The sequence below is a fragment of the Pyxicephalus adspersus genome, chromosome 1 (genome assembly GCF_032062135.1).
Source record: "Pyxicephalus adspersus chromosome 1, UCB_Pads_2.0, whole genome shotgun sequence".
Classification (NCBI taxonomy): Eukaryota; Metazoa; Chordata; class Amphibia; order Anura; family Pyxicephalidae; genus Pyxicephalus; species Pyxicephalus adspersus.
In genome coordinates this window covers 123,844,788-123,854,014 of record NC_092858.1, presented here as the reverse complement: position 1 = coordinate 123,854,014, position 9,227 = coordinate 123,844,788, and positions in this window count along the sequence as shown.

Genomic DNA, 9,227 nt, shown 5'->3' with positions numbered 1-9,227 from the left:
TTACTTCTAAGAATATTTTTTTTAAGTGTAACTAAAAAATTGGCAAAATAGCAGGATTTTATCTATGACACTGTCCAGTACCTTAACATATTGATAGACAAGTGACTTCCACTTAACTATATGTGGGGTAAGGACAATAAATTTTAAGCTCCACTGGGGGAATTAGTATTCTAAAGTAATATGTAAAAGGCTGTGTGGATGTGCTATATAAATGGTAGAAAAAAATCTACACAAACATATATCCATGTATGCATATATTTGTTTGTGAGATCAAATAATGGTTGATGCCACACCTTTTATCTCGCTCAAAGTCCCCTATACCAATCCAAAAATATTTAGTTTTTTTTCATATTTTTTTCCATTGTTTTACCATTTTATTCTCAAATCCCAGAAATCTCAAATTCTTTCAAGTATGTTTCGAATGTGGTTGGTTTATTTTGTTTTTAGAGCATGATTACAAATCACTACTAGTCATCTAGCCATTGTTGTATTAGTAATATTCACTGGAGCAATACAGGCAACATCTGTGATTACCACTACCCAAAAAGACACATGTGGAACCATTATTGTTCTAAGACTTTTGATGGTGCACATTACACTGCAAAACCACCCTTTAATACAAATAATGGTTTTATGTTAAATGGATACTATTATTTTCTATGTAAACACTAAAAGAAAACTCAAAGATGTGTACTTGTGCGGTAAACAGCTTCAGTTTAAATTGTTTGTGCTGAACTCATTTGGTAGAGAGCCAAGTCTTCCGTCATAAATAAATCCCTGTGGTAAGCTGATACAAACCAGTTGTAATTGCTGGAACATGGTACACGGTAATTTGTAGATCCAAAAGTGTGACATAATTTGCAAACTTACAAATAACTCAGAAGCTACAATAAAGGTACATGACTGTACAAGTATGGATGGCTTTAATAACTTTAATGGCATTCTCTAAGCATGCCTGAAAACTACATGACAATCATAATCTTTTTACTAATATAATGTTTGTTGTTCACAAATTTAAAACATGACATAAACTATTGACACAAGTGGAAGAAACCTTTATATGCTGTCGATGCCTATAGTGATGTTTACATTAATTGACCATTATTACCATCTGAAAGAAATGCATTATTATACATGCAGTGCAACTGAGTGATTATATATGCTTGCTTTGGTCAATTAAACATCCCCCACTAGCTTTTGGATTACTAATGGTAATTTATGACAGGAGAAAAATACAGTGAATCTACCGTTCCATGATTTTCATTATGTTGTGGCTTAATGAGCTTTTTATGGAAAGCATATGGATTGACTGGAGAGCTTGAAAGTTTTATGCAAGACCACATATTGCTGCATTAAAATTAATTTTATTAATACTAATATCATCATTATAGACATGGCTACATACATCTGCTATGGTTTAGCATAATGCCAAAAACAGGATGGCATTTTCATATGATTGGTGCTACTTTATATGAATACCAATACATGTGTCTGAGACCCCCAATACCTCCAAGTTTCATACTCTCAAGTGACTCATAAGCTGGGGTACTGAGGGAACTTCTAGTCTTTGAAAAGTATATAATTTTTGTGAAAGTGTAAAAGGCACTACTGTATTTGCCAGCTTTCTTCATTTAGTCAGAAGAAATCCATTATTGCCCCATTCTCAGAAATATTTTCCATCTGCTACAAGTTGATCATCATTAAAAAAGCTAAAATAATGTTTCAATAAAATAGTGCAAGGAGCAACAGAGTGCAAAGTATGATGGTTTGTTATTGCTATCTACATTTTAGCCTGCTGTAGTAGTAGAAAAGAAAGTTGGCTGCTACACGTTCCAGTGCTTTAGCCTTAGATCTATTGTTAGAGGATATTCTACAATGCAAGTAGAGAGAAAATAGTAGGTTCATGATTTTCAAAATAACAAAATATTACTGGTGGTCAGTTGGGAGCACCAGGTGCAACCAAACCTCATCATAGTAACCACCATCTTTAGTAACCGATATAGCTGCTGTGTGGCAGTTCTTACCCCTTTCTACAAACTAGTGGTGACATCCGGTGATGGAAAATGAAGGTCAGCAGGTCTTCAGCAGCCACTCTGTTTTCTGTTGCCTCCCATCGGAGATTGTATGTGTCCTTTATAGTCTTCTTTGGTGTTACCCTCCAGTCCCAGCGGGACATGCGTCAATGAAGGGAATCTTCAGACTTCTAATGTTTGCAGTCTTGCTATTACCTTAGTCCTCTAGGAAGTAGCTGTATTTTCCTTCCTTCTGCCTACTATGTTTGAGAAATGGGAACTGGGAGGTAAAGGTATTGACCAACCTCACATGCTGATTGATATAATATTCACTATCCCCAGCCTGTCAATCACAACTCAGAATTTAGTTTGGCTCAGACTAAATGCTCACTGTCTGTTATAGTGTTCCTGTCCTGCTGTGGTGTGTTATTATCTGGTACTTGTTGCCAACCCTTGCATTACCTGACCCTTCTATTGTTTGCTGCCTGGACCAACCAATGCTGGTATATTAACATTAAGCCTACTCTGCCCTTTGAATACCTCAACTGGTTTATTGCTGTCACATGTGTGACATCAGTTCTGTTCTCTGACCAGCTCTAAATTAAGGTTTTTGACTTAAATAAGTGCCCTTGATTTCAGTGTGGACCTGTCTCATGGGCTATCCAGTGACTTGTCCATCCTTGTTCCCCCAGAGACAATTTGTCTTCAGGGCAACTGTGTGTTAGTACAGTGCAACTAGCCTCCCAAGGCCGAGTGGGAGCTTATCTATAGTTGAAGAGTATGAACATAGATTGGGGAATCATGTCTGGTAAAACGAGCTTGAGGCATCACACTATAATTGTTCTTCTTCCCTTCATTGTGAGCTCATCATTGAAAAAGAGGAGCACTGCAGAAAAAGCAACCACCTTTTTATTTACCACTTTGTTCCTTTGCCTAACAATTGTAGGGGGTGAAATATATATATATATACCTCGGCTAACAAAGATAATTAGTTCCAGAATCACACTTGTTAGCCGAAATCTTTGTTAGCCGAAACGTGATTTCTCATAGTTTTCTATAGAAAATCATTTAATTTGTTCTGGATGCTGCCCTAAATTTAAAGATAAGTTTTTCAGTAACTTCATTAATTAACTTCTGAAGCAAGCTGTCTTTTTATATGCAAAAATAAACAACTGCAAAGTTTGTCTTGGTCATTAGAGTTACAAGAGGTTGCAGGAGAGCTCTGTCCTTAAAATCACCCACAACCTCAGCTGTGTTTAGCAAAAGTTTTCTTCTGCAAGTCATGCAAACCGCCCTCCTCCCCCCATCAAGTCTCTGTCCTTCACAAAAGCAGCAGGGAAGCCTTGTTTGTATGTAAAGAACAAATGCTAAAAGCCACACCTACCTCTGAAATTCACAGACAGCCACATGGAGCATGCACCGTATATAGGTCAAAGCGATGTTTCTCTCTCTCACTTTCCTAACATACTTAACATTCATACCTAACATTCATGAAGTATGTTATCGGGTTATTGGGTGTCTTCCTGCTTTTTTTTTTTTTTTTTTTTTTTACTTGGTTTAGCGGGGTCTATAAACAAGGGAAAAAAAATTGTTAGCCGAAAAATTCGTTAGCAGGGCCATTCATTAGCTAAGGTACCACTGTATATATATTTCAACTGCTTGGTAATGCAGATACCTAAATATGACAATCACATGACAGCAACTCAATGTGTTTAGGCATTTAGATAATATTAAGATTACCTGATGAAGGGCAAACTAGAATGGGGAGAATTCGACCAGGGAAGGAAGGTGATTTAAATGGAAATATCCAGTAAGGAGCAGTTCTCTTGGCAAAATGCGTTGTTGATGCCAAGGGTTAGAAGAGAATGGTTGGACTGGTTGGAGCTGATAGAAAGTCCACAGTACCTTAGATAAACATTTATTACAAACGAGATATGCAGAAAAGCATCTCTGAATACATGTTGAACTACAGCAGATGGGCTTCATCAGCAGGAGACCACATTGGGTGTCATTCCTGTCTGCAAAGAACATGCACCTGAGGGTAGAATTAGCACGGTACAAAATTGGACAAAAGAAAACTAAAAAATGTTGCCTGGTCTGGTGAATTTTAAGATCTGTTGTGACAATCAGATAGTAAGGTCACAATTTAGTAACAATTAAAGCATGGATGCATCCTACTTTGTATCAACAGTTCAGACTGATGGGGAATATTTCCTTGGCACACGTTATGTCTTTTAGTACTAACTGAGTATCATTCAAATGCCACAGCTTACCTTAGTATTGTTAATCATGTCATCCTCTTATGACTGCAGTGTACTCACCTTCTGATGGTTACTTCTTAGCTGGATAATGTGCCATGTCAAAACTCAAATCATCCTAAATTGGTTTCTTGAACATATCAATGAGTCCACTGTATTCAAGTGGCCTCCACAGTCACCAGAGCACTTTTGGGATGTGGTGGAGCAGGAGATTTGCATCATGGATGTGCAGTTAACAAATCTGTAACAACTGTATATCGCATGTAAATATAGATACGGTATGTGGGACTGCATTTATAGTGCTTTAAATATAAAGCAGCACTTAAAAACTCCTATTTGTCTATCTTGATTTGATTTATATCTGAAGGATGTGCTGCATGAATGTCTAGAGCACAGATTCATTTAGTGTGAATATTCTCCTAGTGTGTATTATACATACATAATATAGATAATTTTAAGTTACATGTTAAAGGAAATTTTTTTATTTTTTACAATAAAAAATAAAAAACAATCATAAATATTACTAAAACGTGCTAATACTGTTTAGATAACAGGTTACGCTACAAAGTTCAAACACATTTTAATTCAAACAAGAACTGTAAAAACTGGTCTAGTAAAAATTGTTTGTAATTAATGGTTAAATCCTTTCAGATCTACTCTTGTTTTTTCCAGCATGACAATGGGCCTTGCATTAAGGTATAAGGGGCATATTTATCATGGAATGTAAAGCACCATACTCTCTATGTTATACTGTGCTGGGATATGCACTTGTCCATGTCATTAGTAAAAGTTGGATTGTAGCATCTATTTTGCAAGGCTTCAATGAGACATACTTGTTTATTGGAACAAATAGGGTTGGAGGACAGCAGATCTTGTGACCTACTCTCTTCTATTTATCAAGCTCTTTTCTCAATGGAGCAGTAATAAATCTTTGATTGGATTTAATTCAGAAGCTGGCACAGTGAAGACAGAATTGGCAGGACAGAGCAAAGGCCCCACCCTTTCCAGGGCCCCAATTGACAGAATTGCCAGGAGTGAAAGCACTGTGCAATAGGGGGCCCACTTCATATTTACCCAGTGCCCTATTTTGTCCCTGTACATTGGTAAAGCACATCACTCTGATTTATAACTGTGCATTTTTTATTTTATTTTTAAGCAGACATACTATTGCTTTTAAAACAAACCTCTAAATGATCAGGTAATCTCCCAAACAACTGTCGCCTCACAAAATTTCTCCAGGTGCTCAGGTTTCCCTAAAGTTTTTATGAGTTTAAGGGATAATAGGCACAGCTATCACCCACCACCATAGCATTATTCACTATACTAAAACCAGAATTTCAATAGAAAAAGTCCACCCCGTTGTTGCAAAACCAAATATTTAACATATATATATATAATTTGCATATTATAAAAGGACTATGTCATAAATGATGAATAAAAGTAATTGTGGTGGCCTGCGGCTCTGGCCGGAGCTCCCCCAGCGTGGTCCTATGTCCCCCATATGGACACAACTCAACACAAATCATCTTGGGGGGACAGTAGCACAGCACTTTTGTTGCGTACACAGCCCTGCGGTACTGTCGCCCCAGGATGTTTAGTAAGCAGGCCTGAGCCTGCGATGGGAGAGTGGGCGGTTACGGAATCATGACATCACTCCGGGGGAAGTTTCTTCCCCTTTAAATGACACATGGGTCCCTGCACATGCACAATCCAGATTCCGTGGATTTAGTGGTCTATGAGGTCCGAAAGGTTGGCGACCACTGATTTAGTTCATTATATTTGCAGAAAGGAATAAAAAACGCATGACAATAATTTAAAGGTTCATCATCATTCTGTTTTCAACAGTTATTAAATGGCAGCTCCTAAACAAGCCAACTGCTTGACAGCTCTTCAAATTATGCAAATTGTAAATGTAAGAAACAGTGAGGTATAGGTTGTTTTGAAAAGGGGTAAATTCCTGGAAATGTATTCAGTATCTATCTATCCATCGAATAAAGTTAGATTCCTCTGAAATGTTATGCTTTTCTCTTTTGATTTTCATTTGACCTAATGAAGGTAACATGGGACATTAAACCCTGAAGCGCAATGCAAACCTCTAAGCTTCTTAAGTAGGAAATAAAGAGATACGATTACATACATATGGACTTAATAGGACTTTTGTCCTTCCTACTTGACAATGGGAAAATCAGAACCATGTTGTGGGCACCTGGGATATTGTTATGGACTATCAAGATCATACTTTGGAAAGCAAAGATATTAGTGGTGACAAAACAATGCAGCTGAAACAATGATGATATGTCAGGTTTAGTACATCAGATAACATAAGATAGACAAGGCATTTAGGTTCACATACCTGCAGGTATAAGAACAAATGGAGTGGGAAATATAATGCCTTCAAGCACTATTAAACCTCTTAATTGAAATCTGTATCTATGGAGCATGAATAAAAAAAAATACTTAAAGACACAGTGCATGTGTTTAAAAAAATTAACTTCACATTACACTACAAGCAGCTTTGGTTATATTCCATATATCTGAAAGTAAAATGTAGCAAATCCAACTATTTTTAAACTTGTGGTTATAAACTGTAGCTGTTAATCACTCCCAGCTGTCCCTATCCACTTTTACTGCTATTCATTGCAGAGGTTGACAACCATTTTATCATGCAGTTGAGTAAGGTTGAATGTGCTGGAGGTGCAGTTCTTTCTACACAGTGACCAGAAGCTGTGTCAATTTTAGGAACACCACCGTTATCGATTACAACAGCACCCACATGCAAAGATTGCTCAGAATGGCTTCAGTCAAATGGGAGCAGCTAGAGGTGTATCTAGGCCTGCAGTAGAAGTCTGTGATCAGCCACAAGTCTGAACGGGGCACTTGGGGATAAAAACTGCAGCTGTAAGCTGCTCCCAGCCACCCTGCAGATTCATAACTGTATTGTCATAGGGATAACTGAGGTTGAGTGCAGTTGAAATGGTGGTTTTTGCTTCAGAGGAAGAAACGCAACCTAGGAGCCAGAATCAACTTGTTCCTTCGAAGAACCACAATGCAAAACTCCATTCCAGAGTGCAAATGCATGCACAAAATGCTTCCCAGCTAAACACTGTTAAGCCTGCGATATAACACTATAGTCAGCTGCAAGTCTGGAATGACCCTACAACATAAGCTCTTATTCTTTTTCTTCTTTGCAACATATTTCCAATACATTGTTTACATAGCTGAAATCTTTTTTTCATAATGCTGAATTTGAGGCAGAAAGTTGTATGAAACCAGATATTTTATGAAATCAATTTATTCTGGTGTCAAGCTTGCTGCACTGCTTTGGCAGTGCGAAATTTAATGCAACTTATGCAGAGGCACCCAACAGAGAAATAAATAATTATGTGGATCATGGGTTAATTAGCATTAATGTTATCCTAATTGGGTTAAAACAAATTAATTATTAAATTAATTTAATATAAAATAATTTGAAGCCTTTGTATTTTAAATGATGTGCATTTTTCCATATTGACAAGCTAAGTTGGGCATCGGAGTTAGGTCTGTGGCTTGTGTAGGCAGAAATCTCATATAGTTATACAATATGTACACATCATATATATAGACTAGTGCATTTAATACCACTCTGCAGCCAAACAGCTTTGGAAGCCAATTATTGGCCACAATTTGAAGGCAATGAAAAGTAAATAAAAATGGGAATAATACTTACACAAAAAATGCATACTATTATTAGTATTTTCTCAGTAGCTATGATTTAGCTTAAAAGTAAATCTGTGGCAGGCTAAGGATATTCAGAAGTTGATTAAGAAATAATTCACACAGATCTTGAGTTTGCAGATTGTTTCCAGCAACAGCTGTGCCTTGTGATGAGGCCACCCATTGGCGATGAATTATATCAGTTTACTAAACACAGGGTGTATTAAACTATATCTACACCCAAAATATTTTTTTAAAGTTCTGGATAGCTCCTATTAGGTGTTACTACTATCCAGGGTCTCATTAGAAAGATTTCCCCTGCCTTTTATTGCAACAAACGATTACCATACAGAAGGGGGGTTTCAATAGGGAAATAGACATCAATAAAAGATTGATAAAGATTCTAGTATACCACTAAAAACATGTTAGGAAACTTTTGCCTGTGTTGCTGTCTTCTTCACTTCTTGTCTTGGCAAGACAAGCTTTTTACCAAACAGGAAGTGAACGATTATTTCAACTGAAGTTTTATTGTTTAATATTTAAACATTAGTTTACATGGTAAAGTAACTGTATGGACCTACATCGGGAATCCAGCAACTTTGGAATTTGGTGCTGGAATATCTGAGACTATAGGCCTGATTTATTAATACATACATATACATATTTACATATGTATATATTTTACATATTTTTTATTGAAGCTGGGTGATTCGGTAAACCTGGAATGAATCTGGTCCAGGATTGAAAACATTTACTAACAAATAGAAAATGATTTTTAAGAAATCCATTCCAGGTTTGTTGGATTACCCAGTTTTACTGATGAAAGTGTATCCTCTCCAGCCTTGGGGAGCTTTAATAAATCAGGCCCTATTTCTTGAAGAAATGAGAGCTAGGGTATTGCTCAGCTATATCAGAGTATACATTAAATAAATGTTCCTTTTGCTTCACTATCTACAATTATTATTTGTAAATGTAATCAAAAGCATACATGTATTGACTCACAAGTTGATGTTTCTGTCTTTTTTAATAAATCCATGAATATACTAGTAGAAGCATTCATCACTTGAACACATAAAAATCAAATACCACCACATAAAATCATTATACTTGCACTACAATCAATAAAAGTATGCTATGTAATGATAGCTTAAAGCATTTACCTTTTTACTAGTTGCAGATATACAGCCTTATTAGCAATGGGCTCTTGGCTTTCAGTTCACAGCATTTTGAATAATGATGATAAGTCATTATTCAATATTGACTA